Source organism: Tursiops truncatus, chromosome 9, assembly GCF_011762595.2.
Source record: "Tursiops truncatus isolate mTurTru1 chromosome 9, mTurTru1.mat.Y, whole genome shotgun sequence".
Classification (NCBI taxonomy): Eukaryota; Metazoa; Chordata; class Mammalia; order Artiodactyla; family Delphinidae; genus Tursiops; species Tursiops truncatus.
Window position 1 is genome coordinate 68,949,070 of NC_047042.1, and position 20,590 is coordinate 68,969,659.

The window sequence follows — 20,590 nt, forward strand, 5'->3', positions numbered from 1 at the left end:
AAGCATTTCACTGTAGGCTGCCAGCTCCTTCACGAAAGTTCTCTCTGATCAATTTCCTTGAGAGTAATTCTTTTTTTTGTTAGTTGCTGGGGAACTCTTTTAAAAATTTTTTTATTGAAGTATAGTTGATTTACAATGCTGTGTTAATTTCAGGTGTATAGCAAAGTGATTCGTGTATATATATATATATATATATATATATATATATATATTCTTTTTCAGATTCTTTTCCCTTATAGGTTATTACATAATATTGAGTATAGTTCCCTGTGCTATACAGTAGGTCCTTGTTGGTTATCTATTTTAGATATAGTAGTGTGTATATGTTAATCCCAAACTGCTAATTTATCCCTCCTCCCGATAGTAATTTTTTTTTTTCTGGCCATTCCATACGGCATGTGGGATCTTAGTTCCCTGACCAGGGGTTGAACCTTTGCCCCTTGCATGGGAAGCACGGAGTCTTAACCACTGGACCTCCAGGGAAGTCCTGTAATAGTAATTTTTCATTGACCTGTACTCAATATTTTTGTAATTTTCTGCAAGTATGCTAAACTTCAATAAAGAAGTTTATTTGAACATTTATCTTGCATTGGCAGTTACAACTTAGCTTCTAGTTGCTTAGCTACAACTCCTGACAAGCTTAGGAGCACACACATGTGAGTAGGAAGTGTCATTAGCTATACAAGGACATGCCACAGGGTTTCTTTAAAGCAGTGGTGAGCATACTTATGTGACCTAGGGGTTCATTTGCAATCACCATTAACCAAACTAATGAGGCAATGTCTGTGTACCCTGGAGAGTGTAACAGAGGAATTAGAGGTTTTCAAGAGCTACAAGCTGCAAGTGAAAGAACTCCAGCAGCTAAAAGGCTTGTGATTTGATAATGAGAATGCTGCGGTGTTTGTGTTTGTTTTGTAACTTCAGACTTGTTGAATAGGTTTTTTAGAACTGAGATGTATATGAACTCTTTTGTTGAAACTAAGAAGGGTCAGTTCGACTGAAAAGTAAGCTAGGTGACTGAAGGGCATTTTATCGCCTCAAATAGAAATATCTACTTTTATGTGTGTGTATGTATGTGTATGTATATATACACATTTTTGCCTTATCGCTTAAATACCAAGGATAGTGACAAACACGTTAGACCTTTTATATCTTGCCTCTCATTAATCACTCCCTCAAAGAAAGTGTCTTACCCCAATAGAAACAAAAACTTCCCTTTGGGGAGATGATTCTGTATTTTAAGTGTTAGCAATTGTCTGGGTACCAGTGGTGGTACCATGCTTTGGTTGAGTATCTCTGACTTAACCTAGAGCACCTCTTTATCTCATTGGATAACCTTGAAAGTCAAGCCATGGCCTTGTCTTTGGGTGTTTCTTTTTAAAGAAAGATGGTTAGAGAAGGTGACTTTCTGGTATACTCCTCATGGTTTAACATGAGGCACACCAGCTGTGTTCTGTGAAATAAGCAACTTTCCCAAACAATGACCCTTATTCATCATTAAGGCCTTCACAGTTAAAAATAGGTTAACCAAATTTGCCGACTACTCATTTTAGTGTACTGTATTACTGTGCAATTTGAAAGATAGAAAGATACAGTCTAATGGCTTACAGTGGAGAATTTGCTCCTAGGTTGAAGACTTTCTGATGAGTTATAAATGAGATTTCACTCACAGGGGCAAATCTCTCTTGTAATCCTGAAGGCATTTTTTTTTTTTTTTAAATGCAGTTACCTTATGCACAATAGTTTTGACATTTTATCAGCATGCAATTAAAGTCCCTTTGTCTAAGGTGCTAGCTCTAAACTCTTGAATAGATAGAAGCTCAGAATGAACTGTGTTGTGCGTTTCAAGAAAGAAATTAATTTGACAATTGGTGCAGTTCCGTCCCCAGGAGGGAGTGAGCAGTGCAGTGCTGCTCTCTGTCGGGCCGCTGCAGAAACATACAGGATGCATTTTGTTTGTCTGCCAAGAAAGTCTTCCCGAGGAAATTTTCCCAATCACTTCCCTGGGAATAATCTGGCTGCTTATTCAACACAGAGACTACTTTCAGCCGAAGTGCAAGAGAAACCCAATAAGCTAAGCAATAGAGCGGAAAACAAAATACGTTAAAACTCCTTTGGTGGGCGCTGAATGTTTGTTTCCCCCCAAATTCATATGTTGAAGCCCCAATCCCCAATGTGATGGTATTTGGAATAGGGTCACTGGGAGATAATTAGGATATGAAGGCACAGCCCTCATGAATGGGATTAGTGCCTTTGTAAAACAGATGCTTTCACACAACACTGTAAATCAACTATACTCCAATACAAAATAAAAATCTAAAAAAAAAAAAATGCCTTTTCTGCATTGATTGAGATGATCACATGATTTTTCTCCTTTATTCTGTTAATGTGGTATATCACTTTTATTGATTTGTGATCGTTGACTCATCATTGCATCCTAGTGATAAATCCCACTTGATCATGGTGTATGATCCTTATATAATGCTGTTGAATTTGGTTTGCTAGTATTTTGTTGAGGATTTTGCATTCATTTGGTACCTTGATCTTGGACTTCCCGGCCTCTAGAACTGTGAAAAATAACTGTGATCTAGTTCTGGCCAATGAAATATAAGAGGAAGTCAGGGGGTGGGGTGGGGGGAGAGATTTTCTTTCCTGATAAGAACAAGAGATGCATGCAGGAGAAGAAAGTTAATTTGCCCACTCATCCCTCCCTGTTTATAAAGCTGGTATGTGAGGCTGGGCTGCCTCGAACCTGGCAGACATCTGGTGAACATCAGGTGTTAATTCTCTGGATGAAACCACTGAGCTGCTGACCACCCTGGAAGAGCTAGCTCTGAATTTCTTGTTCCTTATGGTTTAAGCTTCTGTGGTTGACTATTCTGTTAATTAGAGCCGAATACATTGTAGCCACTGCAGATGGTCTAATGTCTGGGTAGGAGATAATGCGTCCTCACACTGCAGCCTACAGGAATACTAGAACTGGCTGTCCTACCTTCTATTCATTCTCTTAGTTGCTACTTTGATTGCTCAGAGACCTAAGAGCCCTAAGGATTACAGTTCAGTAAGATTCAGGGATGTGTAAAAGCAACCTGTATATCCAAGCTGAAGCTGGCCTCTAAAAACGCGGTTTGAAAGGCACCAAAATCCTCCACCCAGCATATAAAATAAAATAAAATGAATTTCCTTATATCCTGCTTTCAGGTCTGAAATTCTATTGGTAGAGATTAATTTTCTCAGGGTCTTCAAGAGTCCTTTCTTAGGGCTTCCCTGGTGGTGCGGTGGTTGAGAGTCCGCCTGCCGATGCAGGGGACACGGGTTTGTGCCCCAGTCCGGGAAGATCCCACATGCGGGGGAGCGGCTGGGCCCGTGAGCCATGGCCACTGAGCCTGCGCCTCTGGAGCCTGTGCTCCGCAATGGGAGAGGACACAGCAGTGAGAGGCCCGCGTACCGCAAAGAAAAAAAAAAAAACAAGAGTCCTTTCTTAAATTACATATTTGCTTGTGCAGAGACTAGCATCTTACACTCCTATTAGCTCAAGTGTTAACTGAGATGGGGAAGTGTAAGATGGGGACAAAATGAACAGAATCTTAGGCTCTGTGAGTTAGTTGGGATCTTTGAGGTCACCTGGCCTCACACCTTTCTTTTGTAGATGAAAAATACTATGGACCAGAGAGGTTCAGTGGTTTACCCAGATAATCTCCACCTTAGAGCCAGAACCCTGGTTTCTAGACATCCAACCCAGGGGATTTTATACTCTCCTACTATCCCCAAATTAAGTGGATGGCACATTTTAAACACCTGGAGGAACTTTGCTGCAATTTCTCTAACTGGGTCTGGAATCTGTGGGCTTGAAGCTCCATTTGAATACAAAGTACAGTTTTTGCAACATGAGGAGAGATGATGGACCCTGGAGAGAGCAGACACGTGGCCAGTGGCCTCAGGATTTTGCTGAGGTCTAAGCCTGCTCTTGCCCTCTATCCACTGGAAAGGGGAGCCCTTCCTCTCACTCCTCCCACCTCCACTATTACTTACCTGGTAGATCACACATGTTTGTTTTTAATAAATACCCATTTAACGTTTTGACATTTGTTAGCCCATTTTAACAAACATGCTATATTTACAATAGCATCATGTTCTTCAGAGAAATCTATTTCTGAGACTTATCAAAGTTATCACTGCTACGTAGGCTTATTAAAGTTTTTAGAGACTGTATCATTTTTATGGGATCTTCAAATGAAAGTGTTTCTTAAAATATTAGGTCATATATTCAGACATAGTCTCATATTTTTGTGAAGCAGTTAAGGATTTATAAAGAAATGCATGCATCATTTAAAGAAAGTCTGACTTTTTATAAAAGAGCAAAAATTTGTTGCAGCATCAACAGTGATAAGTCTCTGCTTTAGACATGCAGTTTTAAAATATATTTGTTTCAAAAGAGCCACATTTGTGATTATTTTTATTGTTTGCTTTTGCAAAGACACCTATACAGTCCTTCGATTCCAAACATTTCTAAGATCATAAATCCTGGAATGGTTTCTGTGTTCTCTTGCCCTCTGCTGGCTAAATTGAGACCTTCTTTGGAAACGTGTCCATCAGCTACATTATGGTCACCAATGTACACCCTCCATCTTGTTCATTTTTAGGTCCATTTGACAAAAGCCTCCTTAACAGTCTTTATGCCAGAGATAAAAATCTAGCTTGAGGCCACCACTTCTCATCAAGATATCCATGACCAGCTCAGGACATCTGTCCATTCTCAAGCATCTTTTGTATTTACCCCTGCATCCTATGATTAGCACCTTATTCTATACTGTACTATTCCTGAATTGTCTCTACTGAATGATTTAACAGATATATCAGTGTGTAAATATAAGCTGTATCATTCTGTCTTGGTTATTTATTTATTTATTTTTTTGCGGTACGCGGGCCTCTCACTGCTGTGGCCTCTCCCGCTACGGAGCACAGGCTCCGGATGCGCAGGCTCAGCGGCCATGGCTCACGGGCCCAGCCGCTCCATGGCATGTGGGATCTTCCCGGACCGGGGCACGAACCCGCGTCCGCTGCATCGGCAGGCGAACTCTCAACCACTGCGCCACCAGGGAAGTCCCTGTCTTGGTTATTAATTGCTTGGTGTTTGTCTTGTTTTCCCAGTGTGACTGTCAATTCTCTAGGACTTCAACCCCCTCAGCTGAATTTAAAAGAGGCCTCGGCCATGGAAACAGCCCTCACACATCCCCTACACTCTCATGGAGTGATGAGGGAGCCCTCGTTCTTGCTGTGACCCTGCCATGACCAGGCATCCTCCAGTCTACTTGCAGTAGTCAAGATGGAGCGCACACACTTGGATAAGGCCAGCGCTTCCCTGATGAGCCCAGAGGAGGAGAGGGAACCAGCTCACAGTCTTAGATCTGATCCCCCCACTCTCCTGCTGGTGGTGAACCCCAGCTGATGTTATTTAGGTTCTGCTGTCCCTGAGAACATGCTGCTCTCTCCTCTCTTCCACGTTAATTCTCACAAGTCTGATGTTCTGGGGAAACTCTGAGTGATTGCTGCTCCGGATTTCTACTTTCCCATTTACATCTAAATTGCAATCCGCATTATTCTGTCTCCTAGTTATTCTGAAGGTGCAAGCTTCTCTCTCTCTCTCTCTTTTTATTAATCTTACCTTTTTTTTTCCCCAGAGGGAGGGTGGGTGGATAGATTTGAATTGGGGAGGCTGGCATTATTATCCTATGGAAAAGCTGCAGAAGTTCTCTTCTGATTTCTTCCGAGTTTTTGTTTTGTGTTGTTTTCTCGGTGAGGTAGAAAACAAGTCAATCAGCTGAATGAGGATGGGGGAGGAGAGAGGAGAGGGTATGAATAGCTGTCTGGGAGAGCCGGAGACTGGAGGACAGTATGACTGCCTAGGAGCATGAAGGCAACACTTGAGGTTTGTGGTAATAAATGTAAAGTAAGACCAGTCAGCCACGTTCCGTTCAGCTGCATCCTGTTGTGGTTTTGCCAGATGAGTACAAAGAAATGTGCAAAACAGCTAGGAGGAAAATTTCAGAGCACTCTGGTGAACACGAAAATAAGAGTTGAACAAATAGGGAGACATGCCATGTTCTTGGATTAGACAGCACAGCGTCGGGAAGACACCAGTTCTCCCCAAGCTAATACGTACATTTATTGTGATTGTGTTAAAAGTGGCCATTTATTTTTTTTCTGGAATCAGAAAAGTTGATTCCAAGCAAGAATACTCAGGAAAGCCCTGAAAAAGAGGCACAGTGGACTAAAGATATGAACAGGCTCTTCAAAGAAGAAAAAAAAAAAAAAAAAAGAAAATGGCCTTTACATAGTAAAAAGCTACTCAGTCTTGCTTATATTAAGAGAAAATTGAATTAATAAGTATTTAAAAATATGAATGCTCACCTATCTGATTGGAAAAACTCAAAAAGTTTGATAGTACCCTCTGTGAGTGAGGCTGTGGAGAAACAGGTGCTGTCCTAATTGTTGGGAGTGCAAAATGGTCCAGCCTCTAGAGAGAGTAATTTGGAATTAACTAATAAAGCTACACATGCATTTGCCTGTTGACTCAGCAGTTCTACTTTTAGGAATCTCGATAAATTCATGACTATGTGCAAGGAGTTAGTCATTCTGACATTATTTATAGTAGCAAAAGATTATAAACAATCCAAATATCCATCAGTAGGGGACTTGTTACATAAAAAACAGAGCAGCTGTTAAAAAAGAAAAGGAGTGAGAAGAAATGCTCCCTAAAAGCAAGAGTCAGAACCACAGATTAGATAGATAGATAAAAGATAGGTACAGAACACTGTCTTTTATGTAAGAAAGGAGGAGAAATAAGAATGTTTGCTTATTTTTGCCCCAAATTAAAGTCTTGGAATGTTAAGCCAAAAGTTAGTAAAAATGGTTTCCTAGAAGGGGCAGGAAAAAGGGCCCGAGAAGACAGAGGTGGAGGTGACACTTCTCTAAATATATTGAACAATGGAAAGTCTTCCTAACCTTAAAAATAATAATAAAGTAAAATGAAAGAGGAAAAGCAAACCCTAACATTGAAAACAAATTAATTTCATATGAATAACAGATTGAGGGACCATGAGCGTCTTTTTGTTGACCTTCCACTTGTGAGCTTCCCCAGTAAGTCTTGCTCTTCATCCCCAAACCGTGGAAAGCTGTGAATTTGCACAACTTGCCTCAATTATGTTTACTGTCTGTTGTCTATCTTTTCCTACTGAACAGTCAGCTCCACAGGGCAGGGATCTATATTTGTTTTGTTCACTGATGTATCCAAACAGCATATACTATGTTTTGCATATAGTAAGTGCTCAATAAATATTTGTTGGATGAATGAAACTCCTGTGGGCAAGGAAGCCATTTCTTCTTCTTTTTTTTTAAATCCTTTTTTAAAAAATTGAAGTATAATAAGGACCTACTGTATAGCACAGGGAACTCTACTCAATACTCTGTAATGGCCTATATGGGAAAAGAATCTAAAAAAGAGTAGATACATGTATATATATAACTGATTCACTTTGCTGTACACCTGAAACTAACACAGCATTGTAAATCAGCTATATTCCAATTTTTAAAAAAACCAAAAAATAAAAACTTAAAAAAAATTGAAGTATAGTTAATTTACAATGCTGTGTTAGTTTCATGTGTGCAGCAAAGTGATTCAGTTTTATATAGATAGATAGATATTCTTTTACAGATTCTTTTCCATTATAGGATATTATAAGATATTGAATATAGTCTCCTGCGCTATGGAATAGGTTCTTATTGTGCATCTAGTTTATATATAGTAGTGTATATGTGTCAATCCCAAACTCCTAATTTATCCCCGCCCCTGCCCGCAACCCAGCTATCCCCTCAGGTAACCATAAGTTTGTTTTCTATGTCTGTGAGTCTATTTCTGTTTTGTAAGTAAGTTCATTTAAATCATTTTTTTAGGTTCCACATATAAGTGGTACCATATTATATTTGTCTTTCTCTGACTCACTTCACTTAATAAGATAATCTCTAGCTCCATCCATGCTGCTGCATATGAAGGAAGCCATGTCTTGTTTGTACTTTATTTAATGCCCCAAAGCTGGTAATGGGCTAGCACAGGAATTACTAAATATATATTTTTATCTGAGCCCAGATGTTTTTAGCAGAACTCCAACTACATTTCTGTCCTCACTGTCATTATTCATGTCTGGCCAATAGCCTGGGACCCCACTGCCGTGACTTTATCTGCAGCTGGCAGTCCCTGGCAGCCAAGACATTGCCCAGGCCCGTGCTGTGTTGACTGTGGCCCAAACTGCTGAAGATTTACTCTCCTTTCTCCTTTAGTGTACAAACTTCCAGCTGAGCTGCTTTGCTATTTCAGAGGTATCTCTCCACTTCTTTCTAGTCAGCTTACAGTGACAAGAGTGATGTTTTGGATTCAAAAAGAAATAAATCTTTTAAAAATGACTATATACAGCTGAAGAAATTTCTTTCAGTAGGTTGGATTTCATAATAAACTGGATAGATCTGACTGTGCAGTCTCACTAAGAATAGCATTAACCTGGTGGTCCAGTGGTTAAGACTCTGTGCTTCCAATGCAGGGGGGGGTGTGGGTTTGATCCTTGGTCGGGGAGCTAAGATCCCACATGCCACGTGGCGCAGCCAAAAAATTAAAAAAAAAGAATAGCATCAATCTTCCCACATTCCTCTCTCATCATTTCATTCTCTCCATAACACCGACTAAAAGGCTTCAGTGTGGAGTCTACTTTTTAGAAAATTTTGCTCTGGGAGTAAGACATGTGGCTTTGAACTAATTCATCTTCCTGGGGCTCAGTTTCCACAATTTCAGCAACCCCTATCTTTCCAAGTTGCTGGAAATGCAAGCAAATATATATGTCAGTCTCCTAGCACAGCGCCCGTTCCTGGCTGAAGAGTACTTTTAATAAAAACAGGCCTCCTATTCCCACTAAAAATTGTAGGAAAAAGAGATTGGAAGGAAATATATCAAACTGTGGACAGTTATTACTGTGGCGTGTTGAGATTATTGTGCCTTTTATCTTGGTGATTTAAACTTTCCTGGGCTTGTCATATCTTGTAAAATGATTATATAGTAGTTTTATAATCAGACAGTGTGAATAAAAATGATAATTTGTATAATCCTTAACAGTTAAAAATTATTTCTCATTCCGTGATTCTGTCCCATTTCTCAGTAATAATTCACAACAAAAATCAAACTAAATAAGGGAATTCCCTGGCAGTCCAGTGGTTAGGCCTCTGTGCTTTTACTGCCGAGGGCCTGCGTTCGATCCCTGGTCAGAGAACTAACATCCACAAGCAGTCCAAAAAAAAAAAAAATCAAACTAAATAAGAGAATTTGTGTCGGTTCATTTCATGTACCACCAAAAGAATTAATATGAACACACAGACCCAGGGCCCGAAAAAAAAGCAGCCTGCAAACAAATGTGAATAAGAATGAAAACTGAGGACTTGATCTTTGGCAGAAACGTTGAAGTTGGAACTTTTAGGACTTAGTGAGCCGATGGCGAGTCTTTTAAAGCGTTGGCCGACAGAGTGGCCTCTGTGAGGCACAGAGCAGAGTGGGGTGCACGTCTCCTATCGAGAGCGGCACCCTCTCTCTGCAGGGAAGGCGTCCTCTTCGGTGGCCCTTTCGGAGGGTCATGCATGGAGCAGCCAGGTGGGAAGCACTCAGCCACACTGCAGCCACCCTTGGTGATCAGCACGGAGAAAGATATCACAGCCAGGTGGGGGCAGGGGGCAGTGGACAGTCATCAGAGATTGGAACCCGAGAGGGAAGGAAGTGGCAGAGTTGGTGGCTGCTGCTCTTCGGACCTGCCAGCCACTCCCCCCTGCTGTCACTTGCAGGGGCTGTGGTCAGAGTTGCAAGAGGAGCACTGAGGAGAAAAGAGGCATTGGTGGCCGCACAGACCTCGTGCGTGACACTTCTGACCACCCCGCATTTCACAAGCGAGGAAATAGGAAGTGAGGGCCTAGAAGGGGACATGGGGCTGGCAGCCGTACACTCAGGACCTCAAAGGGCAAGCATTTTTGCCAGTACAGTTCTCCGGTAAGTGAAGATGCTGAAATTCATTTCCCGTGTGGCTTCTTTTATAGAGTGCTGACCAGCCCTCTAACTCTGGGCATCTGCAGTCTGTCGCAGAGCTTTGCAGCCTGAAAACCAAAACCAACCATTCATCTCACAGGCCTACCACATAAAGCAAGGGTCAGTGAGTTACCAAAATTGATATTTATTATGGGGAGAATTTTTTTTTTTTTCTCAGTACGCGGGCCTCTCACTGTTGTGGCCTCTCCCGTTGCGGAGCACAGGCTCCGGACGCGCAGGCTCAGCGGCCATGGCTCATGGGCCCAGCCGCTTCGCAGCATGTGGGATCTTCCCAGACCGGGGCACGAACCCGTGTCCCCTGCATCGGCAGGCGGACTCTCAACCACTGCGCCACCAGGGAAGCCCTATGGGGTGAATTTTTAACAGGAGATGGCAAGCCACCTTTATAAGTCTGGCAGCACCCTCAGACTGCACAGATAGAATTAGGAAATTAATAAAGTAGTTGCACTCATCTGTCTTCTGCAAAACACATTGAACTTTTCCCCTTTCCTTCGCTTTCATCCATTTCCACTATGAGCAGGTTTTTAAATTTGCTTCCTCCTTCCTCTCATTTAACTCTTTTAAAGGAAGAACCTGAGCAATGTTCCCAGGAAGAAAGTTAGCACCTTTCTCTGCTCAGGGCCTCCCCTAATTAGCAGGTGGAAATTCCCGGATAAGAGCACCTGCCCGTTTGGCTGTGGCTCAAGGACTGAGGTTGGGAGGCTTGTGCCTATGGAAGGAAAATAACCAGTTGGATCAGTGGGTGAGAGATGAGAGCATAAATAGGGCTGAGACAAAGAAAAGGTCAGCTGCAAGTGGGTCAGGAGATCAGAGTGGACGAGTAGGCCCTGGAAGGTTCTGCTGGGAGGCCTGCCACAGAGGATTTCAGTCCCCACCCCACTCCAGGGACAGAATGACTCAGCATTTCCTATTACTATTATTAAGGCCAACCCCAGAGGCCCTAGCAAGGCTGACTGCTGTTAAAACCGGACTGTTCTTCTGGCCCCTGGTTCATTCTAGGTCTACATAGTAGAAGGCTATTCCAGAAGGGATGTGTAATTCATCCTGGTAGTTAATGCTCTTTTATTACTTTTTTTTTTAAACTTCAGCCAATAGGCTGAACTGGTCAGGCTTTGGGCTGACATCTGCTGCTTTGTCTGGTCGCATTGTCACATAATAATAAGGAACCTTTATTTGTGATCATCAGGTGCTGACATTTTGTGAAGACTTTACAGGAACATCCCCTTTAACTCTCAGAAGCAGGCCACGAGGTAGGTATTGTTATCTCCATTTGCAGATGAGTAAGCTGAGGCTGAGAGATGTTAATTGCTCAAGGACTGAGAATCTAACTCAAGCCTTTTCACTTAAGAGTCTGTGTTCTTCACCTGTACCCTCTACTGCTTGGCAGAGATTAGAAATGGTTTATCGAGCTGAAACACAAATCAGAAGGTGATCATAGGCAGGAGAGCATGGAGAAAATGAAAAGCAAACAGTGGGGCAGGAATGTGATGAGAAGAATAGAGGGAGGGAAGCATATGCTGTGGCAGAAAATCACAGTGGGAAAACCATTGGCCCTTTATGGCCACGTAAGGTCCTACCTAGAGGTTAGGTTACCTTGTTAACGTGTCTTCAAGATGGCCAGGTTTTGTTATCTCTGTTTTCTATGTATGCATTCCATGGATTTATTACCTAGATCTGTATTCTTCCGGCTCCCAAGGGACTGGTGTGTATTCAGTGTGGCTGGAGAGACATCTGTCATACTGTTGCCCCATCTCATACCCTCCCTGAACTTTCACTCTTCAAGTAACTGGGTGAGGCTGAGCATTGTCTTCAGAAGGTTATTGTTGAAATGTACATGTTGTCCTCAAATTTAAACTCCGTGAAGGCAAGGATTTTGTCTTGTTGCCTCATATCCCTAGGGATGTAGAAGGTGATATTTATGTATGAAATTAAGAATGTATAAATAAATGAATTCAAGAAGTGAACAGTAGGCAGAGTGTCCCTTGAAGCCTTTGTTGATACTCTTGTCTAGCTGATTCACTGATTTTGCAAAGTAGAAAATGAGGAGGAATGGGTCACAGGTAATATGTTGGGGGGAGGTGTGTTTGGGTAGGATTAGGGACGGGAAACTTTGGAGCTTGGGGCTCTAGAGCAGGAGACCCTGGAGAGCTGGTGAGAAGTGTCAACTTCCCAATCCACCTTCCTCCCCACTTCAATATCAAGGTACTCTGTACTGTCCTGTCATCCTTCCTTCAATTTCAGGAGCAGATTTCTGATTTACCAAGGCTTAAATCACAAGTTTTAGGCATTCTCCAGCATTTTTGATCTTTCTTTCCACTGACATCTTCAAACAAGCACAGGTATTCCTCCTTCAAGAAAAACAAAACAAAAACAAAACCTGGTTTGACTCTCATTCTTTCTAAGTCATCACTCTATTTCTCTTCTTCCATTTACTGTTAAACTTGAATAAATGATCTGCACTTTTTTTTTTTTTCCTTTGCAGTACGCGGGCCTCTCACTGTTGTGGCCTCTCCCGTTGCGGAGCACAGGCTCCGGAAGCGCAGGCTCAGCGGCCATGGCTCACGGGCCCAGCCGCTCTGCAGCATGTGGGATCTTCCCGTATCGGGGCACGAACCCATGTCCCCTGCATCGGCAGGCGGACTCTCAACCACTGCGCCACCAGGGAAACCCTGATCTGCACTTTTTATCTTCATTTTTCCACTACCTAAAACTCTTAATCCCTTGAAATCTGGCTTCTCCTTCTGTTTCTACTACAATACTTTACTAAAATATTCTTTTTCTCTCTCTTTTACAGAAAACAAACAGAACATTACATCAGAACGCTAACTGTCCCTGGTATTCCTTTCCTGTTCTTCCTTTTAATGAATAAAACTCTCCCGAGTTTTAGCTGGGCATATGGGTGCCCAACTAGAGACTACAATTCTCAGTCTTTTTTTGCAGCTGGATGTGAGTATTTGGCCATCAGCTGGGAGCAAATTCCTGCTTCTCTGAGAGCTAACTGTGCTGTCTTTCCTGTTTTGTTCTCACTCTTCCTTGGAAAAGCAGCCTTGGAAGTTGGTGGTCAAGTTGGCGGGGTTGGCATGTTGAGGGCAGCAGTACTGCTCCACCAGCCTGTGACAGATCACCTCTGGATCTCTACATGAGGCAGAAATAAACTTATACTGTATTTTAATCATTCTATTTGGGGGTCTTTTTTTGTTAAGCAGCTTAGCCTGTACTCTAATAAACTCCTTTTTCTTATTTAAAAAGTAATATGCAGGGCTTCCCTGGTGGCGCAGTGGTTGAGAGTCCACCTGCCGATGCAGGGGACACAGGTTCGTGCCCTGGTCCGGGAGGATCCCACATGCCGCAGAGCGGCTGGGCCCGTGAGCCATGGCCACTGAGCCTGTGCGTCCGGAGCCTGTGCTCCACAACGGGAGAGGCCACAGCAGTGAGAGGACCGCGTACCGCAAAAAAAAAAAAAAAAAAAAGTAATATGCATTCACTGTAGAAACTGAATGATAAGTAGAAAGAAGATGACCCAAAAATTCCTGTTGATCCTCCTCCTTTTCTGATTGATTATTCCCACAAGCCTATGCCTAATTGCCTTCCTTTCTTTCTTCCACCTACAATCTTGGGCATAGCCCAGCATTAAGTTCTCTACTCTCTTGTCTCTCTGTACTCTGTCACAGAGAATAGCTCATATAGTGATTGATTTAGTCATTAATTAGTTCATTCATTTCAAAAAATGTACTGAGGCCCTACATTCTGCTAAGTGCCAGGGACCTACATTCTGCTAAAAATTAACTAGACATGTCTCCTCCCCCCAAGAAGATCACCAGCTGGAGAGGAGAAGGAAAGACAGATTATAAACAAATCCTTTGAACATAGTGTGCTGAGTACCTGATGGAGCTCTCCTGTGAGATTACAGAGGGCACCTGACCGGCTTGTTGGTGTGGAGGGCTGGGTATTGATGAAGGCCTCCAGGAGAAGGTGAGCCTGGTAAGGAAAGGTAAAGAAAGAAGGAGGGATGAGGAGAAAGGGAGATGATTCCAAGCTAAGAGGTCAGCGAGAAACCAAAAGCTTGGAAATGAAAACTTTCAAGGTGTTTGCAAGGAACTATAGGCCACAAGGTGCTGATACTGTGAGAAGTTTTGCTGCAGGTGGAGAGATGCAGGTCATGGAGGCTTTGCTTGTCATGCTAAGGAGGCTTGGGCTTTCTTCTGAGGAGGCCTTACTGAAGGGTACTCAGCAGAACTGTGAAATTGTAGATCTACCTTTTAGATAGATGTTGTATTCTGGGTGGTTGGGTGAAGGATAGATTTCTGGGAGGTAAACAAAAGTGGAAACAGGGTACTGGTTAGCAGGCTATTTGCAGTGGAGTAGGTAAGAGGTGGTGATGGCTAGATCCAAGGTATTGGCAGGAAAAATTAAGAAGGAAATGAATCTGAGAAACATACAAGAAATAAAATGGCCATGGCGTGGTGACTGAAGAGAAAATAACAGGAAGGATCAAAGATGACTCCCACGTTTCTAGTGTGGGTGCTGGATAGATGGGGGTGACGGTGTTAGTGGCTTTAGCTGTCACCCCTGAGGTAGCTTATTGTGAAGGTAAGGGAGCTTAACCTTCAGGCCTCCTTGCAGGCATGGGCCCGTTCAAGGTCTCTGGGACTGGCCCTAGCAATTTGTATTCTTAAGTCTGTATTCGTTTTCTTAAAGAGGGCCCAGACCCTCTTTAAGCTGGTATTAACTTCAGTGCTGATTACCACTAGATTAATCCTCCAAAGAAAACCGTTGATGTCGTGTCATTCTTCTCAAAAGCTATTGTCACAGTGTCAATGACTTTTTGCCAACTTGACACTTTTACCTTGAGGTTGCCTTTTACTGAAATGCTCTCCAACAAGTGTTTATAGTTTCAGACATCCCTGTCTACCAAAGGGTCTTTGGCCCTTCAAGACCTATCTACTAGTAGAGCTGCTTTAGTTGCAATTACAGTTGATCTTTGAACAACACGGAGGTTAATCCGTGTATAATTTATAGTCAGTTCTCCGTATCCTCAGTTCCTCAGCATCTGCAGATTCAACCAACCACCAACCGTGTGGTATTTACTATTGAAGAATATCTGCATATAAGTGGACCCACGCAGTTAAATGCCCTTGTTCAAGGGCCAACTGTACTCTGTTGAACTTTGTTTACTACCAGTCTTCTTGCTTTAGTTTTATACCAGTTGTGGCTTTTCTACCTGAAATATGTGTCTAATCTCTGACTTGGCCTTTCAGTGGTGACTGGTGTCGACAATGTCTTATACCCACAGAAAGCCTCTGGCATAAGCAAACATCACTATATAGTGTGGCCCTGGTGGACATCCAACATGTGATGACACTTTAACATTCTGGTTTTTGATAATGTTGAGTCAAAGGCAGTTTGTACTCTAGAATGTTCACTCTGGGCTATAAACCCTTGAACATTAGTTATTCAATAGTTCTGATATCTGGAATATGACATGCAGTCATCTGCAGCCACAGAGCTGTCCTGGACCATCCTCTCATCTGAAAGAAGAGTTGTCTTCAGTGTTCGTTGCATTGCTGCCTGATGAGTAGGATTTTTCTGCTATCTGAATAGCTCCTACTCCGGGTACAAAAAATCTAATTCACTTCCTAAGCTTTTTCCCCATAATGTGCCTTCTGCTTCAATAGATTCTCACTCAGACACACCAAAATGGGACTCATAATATCGATTTATTATCTTAGCAATCTCGGTAAACAAGGCAGTCTCACCGTGTTCTTTTTCCTTCAGGGATAAGGCGGGCCTAGCATCTACCTAAAAAGAACATACTGTATGGCCTCATGTTACAAAAATTGCAGCTTGGTTAAAATTTCCACTGACAGTCCTTCAGTTTTTTTTTGTAAGGAGATAACTTATTATGGAGAAATGTTGTTCTATAAGTAAAATAAAGCTATAATGTTACTATTAGGAGACAGTTCTGAGCCCTAGAGCACAGTGCTGATGTTTCATACCGGATCTTTCTCACCTCCTCCTTCTCAGCGTCTTTGTACTCCTTCAGTCTCTCCATCTCCCTCTTATATGTTAGCAGATACAAATCAAAGGTGTGGTGAGGCTGACAGCACCTGCAGAGGCCCAAGGCCTTCCCTGGGACAAAGGGATTTGGGTCTGCCCACTGTAATTCTACAAAAGTAATTATGAACCAAGGAAAGTAAAACTTATGATTCTAAGTGACATAGAACAGATGCAACCTGGGGAAGGAGGAGGATTTGGGAGCCCAATTCTCTTTGGGGAAAATACTGTTTTCTATGTTGTAATTCTCTTCTGTTAGCACGAGCCTTCTGATCTCTGCAGCTTTGAAGGGTTCAGGGACGGGTATGCGTGGGTGGCTGAAGCAAAGCAGAAAAGGAAGCCTGGCAGCAGCCTGGGAAGGTGGTTATGAGATGGGAGAGGTGACCTGCTGAGAGCTGGGACTCGCTCCCTGCCACTCCCGGGGGACAGACAGCAGCTGGTGCAGAGGTGGGAGTGGGCGAACAGCCCTCAAGGATTCTCAGAGGAACCTGAAAGGAGAACCTGGTAAAAGATAAAGTTCCTTTTTGTCACACGTGACATGAGCTCTAATCCTTGTTGCCCTTGGAAGACTAGAGAGGTCTTTGACATCTGGCCTGCCCAGGATAAACACTGCTGAGCCCATGTCCAGGAATGGGGCTATTTCCCACCTCCCATCCACACACACACTCACTCCTAGCTGCCTTTCATGCCACTTCTGTCTCTTCCAATGGGGGCTGCCCAAGCAGGAGGAGAAAACTAGAAGGTATTTTACATAAAGGGAGCAAGGAGGATATCAAAGACTCACATCACCTGTTTGCAGCTTGCTACCCCCCAGAAGTGGCCTTGGGCACTCATGTAGCCTGCTGTCTGAAATCAAGGATTCTCCCAGCATCCTGTTTCATATAGGTCAGCATCATGTTTCTCAGCTAATTGATAAGACAACCTCCAAAGGCCAGTGGGAGTGGAAGGGCTATTTCTCAGACCTCCTTCAGCTCAATGTTTTACATAATTAATCCTTGAGATGGATGGAACTTGTTAGGTTTATTTATTATTTCTTTCTTTTCTCCCTCTCTCTTCTCTCATCTTTCTTCTCCTCTTCCTCCCACCTTCTCTCTGCCCTCCCTTCTTTCCTTCTCGCATCGTTGGTCCTAGGAAGTTTTCTGCTCATTATCTTTCAAGCAGTGTTGCTGCTGTTCCTAGTGTTCCCTGCAGTGGCCAGACATCTGCTCCCATCATTAAAGGCTTAGAGAGCACAAAGGGAGCTGAGGAAGCTTAAGTCTAGGCTTCAAGGTTACTGCTTAGATCTTTTTGCCTAGAAATGATTATATGAAGACATAAAACGTTGTTTTAACTCTATGTCCTATTATATGTTTTGCATTAAGAATCTCAATATAGAGATATGTAAAATTCAAATTGTTAACTCAGCCTTGGACTTTTCCCTCCTCTTCGATCAGTAGTACTCCAATATGGTTTATGGAGTCTGCTTTCCTATCTTGGAGGACAAGAATGACATGCATCAATTTGGAATGTTTTAGGTGAGATCACCTAGGAGCCAGGTTACAGATGAAGTGTAATCATTTATCTTTAGACTCCCAGCTTTGATTTACCCGCCTTCCACCCAGTCCTCATATCTACGTAGTCCCATCTTGTACTAATGGGAGGGTAGTATCCAGGGCAGTAGGAAACTCCCTTGTCCTGACCTCCATAATCTGTGTTTCTATGCTATCTGTATTTGTGACAAAAGGCATAGGGGCTACCTCCGTTTGCCTAAATAGGTGGGAGAAGAAAGGTCACAGTTATGAAAGTAGTATTTGAAATAAAGAGAGAAAGGACAGGTATTCTGTCTGTTCATTATGCTCTTGTTGGAATCTCTTTTTACATGGAAATTCCAGTCATCTGTGATCTCAGATTCTTGGAAAGCAAGCACCTCCACGTTCTGTCCCTGATATAGATGTATTTATTCCTAAATATTTTATCCACCTTGGTGTTCTCCACATCCTTAGTGCTCCATAAATAGTTACTAAACGAATGATTCTTGCTGCCTGTATCAGTGTTGCATTGGGGGTGTGAGCACAATTTAATAGCAGAAGGCACTAGTCACTGGCCAGCCACGTAGCCATGTCCTCTTATCGCCTCTTCCTGTAATTACAGTTTGGTTTTATGTAATAACATGGATTCAATAAAATTTTCTCTTTTTTAGTAAGAGTATGTGATAAATACATGGGCGTGGGTGCTCATGGCATTTTTAATCCTATTTTTTCACATCCATTTGTTTTGACAATCAAAAATCAGTGTGGCTTACTATGTACCAGGCACAGTAACCATGACTGGCATTTTATATATACATTCTTTGTAATTCTTGCAATAGTGCTGTAAGGAATTACCGTCATTTTTCATTCATTCGTTGGTCCGTTCATCAACTGCTAGGTTCGCTGTTAGATGGTAAGGACACATCAGTCAATGAGACAGACAAAATCTAACATTCACAAGGCTTAGAAGCTGAGGCTTAGAGAAATGACTTGTAGTTAGGGGACACACTGAGTGACCAAGCTGGGATTCGAATCTATCTGATTACAAAACTCATGCTGCCTCCAAAACAGCGATAGTTAGTTACAAGGACCCTAAGTGCCAGTCCTGCACAGCCTCACTCGTTTTCAAACCTTCAGACCAATCTCATATGTTCGGTGTTATTATCTCCATTTTACAAATGAGGAAATGGGACTTGGAGAGGCTGAGTAACCTACTCATGATCTTGTAGCTGGTAGACAGCGGGGCCGTGATCTGGGTGCAGGGTGGCCCGGCTCCAGAGCCCATTCTGCTTCCACTTGACCATGCTGCTGCCCCATGTAGCAGAGAAGACCATGGTCCACAGGCCCTGCCCTGCTGGAGCTTACAGGACAACAGGCAAGAGAAGGTAAAAGACAATTACAGTACAAAGCAGAAAGGAATAAGGCCACAAGAAGAGTATAAACAAAGTGCTTTGGGGTTGAGGAGGGATTATTTTAGTCTAAGGAGTACTTGAAAACAGAGGACAGGGGAAGTGCTCTATGTGATAAATCTTCAGGGTATCATTTTTCAAGCAGGAAATAATCTGTTATTCTGAGTGAAAACATAATAAATAGAAGTTAGAATTATTTCACTTCCTTTTTTTTTGGCCTAGTAAGTATATTCATTATATAAAATTTATTGAGTGGCTGACTGGGTATAAAACTGTAAGAAACATTTCAATTTCAGAGATATTAAATTGCTAAAAAATATGCATCTTAAAATCAATTAAATACAGTTTTTTTGTGTTTTGTTTTTAGTAAGAGTATGTCTTGGTCTATGTTCAAGGTATTTTAAGTAGAGAAAGTAGAAAAGAGTCATAATATATTTTCACTTTCATTGGGGTCCCCGCGGGACTGCTGTATACAGTTGTACAATTTGTGTACTATACAAAAGAACCCAGCTGAGGGGGTGAGAGGGGGCTGAAATCCAGTCTGCATTTCCCATGCCAAACAATGCTCCTCATTGCAAGACTGCCTCCCTCCCAAAAGGAAGGACATCTTGGTGCCTTTTTAAATTTTGTAGGAGTTAGAAAAGATTGTTTATGGGTTTGCAGTGACCCTGGGTCCCACAGCAAGAGCAATAGTAATGGTGCTGTAGCAGCCATGGTTGAAGTGTGGTGTTAAATATGACAGTTTTTTTATATGTCTACTGTAGACTTTAAAATACTGTAGGAGTTTATTAAATTCTAAATTAAATTTAAGATTAACTCAGTAATTAAGTAATGACTAACAACATTGTAGAATCTGTTAATGAAAAATTTTATTGAATCCATGTTATTACATAAAACCAAACTGTAATGTGGGGTAGAATGAAATATTATAACTTTAAGTCTCAACTACACAGTATTTTTGCATATAATTTCAGGCATTTCACAGACCATCTAAATCCCATTTTGGACCTCAGATTAGCATACCTATATTATGGTACAGAATGATTCAAAAAAGAATTGACAATATAATGTATTTATGTGTTTGTAGTATTTGTTTATAACAAATATAAACATGTGGTCAAAACCTAATACTTTCCCTATGGCTAGACACTTAAAAGGTCACCCACATGACGTCTATTTACTGGGTACTGAGTAGTCCATTTTGGAAGTGTTTAATTCTTTTTGAATCACCCTGTGTCATTTAACAGCTTCCTCTGGGAGGGTTTAAATGGCAACTCAGCACTCCGGGTTCTGGGTGCTCGTGTGCCATGAATACATATTTACTGTGGCTCACTTTGCAGGGTGCCTTTCATAGGTTGGGTTAATGGTGGACAGAATAATGCTTTAGCAGATGACAATAATTTTCCTTTAGATTTCAATGAGTGATGGTGCCATTACCCCCCACTACAACGCTCCCTCAAGGTCAGATCCACAGATCCAGAGTG

At 42.1% G+C, this 20,590-nt stretch overlaps 1 protein-coding gene across 1 annotated transcript in view; it reads left to right on the forward strand.

Annotated features, from left to right (window-relative positions):
• The first annotated feature begins 11,366 nt into the window (after positions 1–11,366).
• The window catches only part of IFRD1 (interferon related developmental regulator 1), a 48,263-nt gene continuing 39,039 nt past the window's right edge, over positions 11,367–20,590 (forward strand). Inside the window, exon 1 of the mRNA XM_033863163.2 lies at positions 11,367–11,385. The gene's annotated coding sequence lies outside the window, so the exon portion shown is untranslated. The remainder of the gene's footprint in view (positions 11,386–20,590) is intronic.